Source organism: Nicotiana attenuata, unplaced genomic scaffold (assembly GCF_001879085.1).
Source record: "Nicotiana attenuata strain UT unplaced genomic scaffold, NIATTr2, whole genome shotgun sequence".
Lineage (NCBI taxonomy): Eukaryota > Viridiplantae > Streptophyta > Magnoliopsida > Solanales > Solanaceae > Nicotiana > Nicotiana attenuata.
Genome location: NW_017673101.1, coordinates 52,438 through 53,736, shown reverse-complemented (window position 1 = coordinate 53,736; position 1,299 = coordinate 52,438).

The window sequence follows — 1,299 nt, the reverse complement described above, 5'->3', positions numbered from 1 at the left end:
TTATCACTTACTCTAAAAAGAATATATTTAAAAGAATTTCAGAACTTTCTTATTTAATCATCTGCTTCCATCCAGTCCCAATCAGTATCATCAAACCCATTCTCCTCTTCCGATTCTTCCGATTCTATAATCATATCATGTGAATGTTGTGCGTTAGTTGGAATATTAACAATATCAACGGGTAGATCTTCTCTTGACTATCTAACGTCAACATCAAGTAATCTAGAGGAGGAACCAATGTCATTATTAGGTTCCCTCCAAAATGTGTCTCCAATATTGGGACAATTCTCTTCCTCTATATCATACAAATCAACAGGTACTTTATTCCTTGCATAATAAATATCTTTTTCAGTTGGATCCTCCACATAAAAAACTTGATAAACTTGTGATGCCAACACAAAAGGATCATCTGTACTGCATAATCTATTGAAGTACACCCGAGTTAACCCATAATCATCTATTTCATTACGAGACCAATCACATCTAAATAGTACAACGCTAAAACAACCCCAATAATCTACCTCAATGATATCCTGAATAGCTCCATAATAGGTAACCTCACCATCGATAGGATTTTGGTCCCTAGCACTAGCAAAACTATCAGTTGTCGCCGATAAAGTCACTCCACTATTTTGAGTCTTGCCTCGTGAATCCCGTTCTTTGGTATGAAATCGGTATCCATTAATAAAATATGCAGTATATCTTTTGGCCACCGAATTGGGTCATCGTAAATAATCTGGTACTACAATATTTTTAACTTTCTCCTTAAACCAATTGCTGAATTCCCGACTATGATTCCTTGCTCTTTCCCATGCATTTGATCTACTGTGATTAACAATTAAATTCTTAAGTTCCCTGCAATCATGATATTCCAAGTTTAATCATTTAATAAACAAAAATAAAATATAAATAAACATATATAAAATTATCTTACTCGATAAACTTTTCCATTTGCTCATCTCCACTATTGAACAGAGTATATCGATGTGCTTCAAAACATAACTGTGAATCCATGAGAAAAGTTTTTTTTTACTTCCAATTGGATGGCCTATATTAGGGAATAAAGGTGACAAATTATGAGAGCACTCATCATCCACAGTTTGGTACCTACTGAATTGTGTCTTCACGCCATCATGTAGGTATCTCGAACAAAAAGTCAAGCACTCATCAGCCAAAAACCCCTCTGCTATTGACACTTCTGGACAAGATCGATTGCGTACAAACGCCTTGTACTTACATAGGTTTCTCTCAATGGGATACATCCAACGAAGATGAGACCCCCCCCCCCCCCCAAGCTTA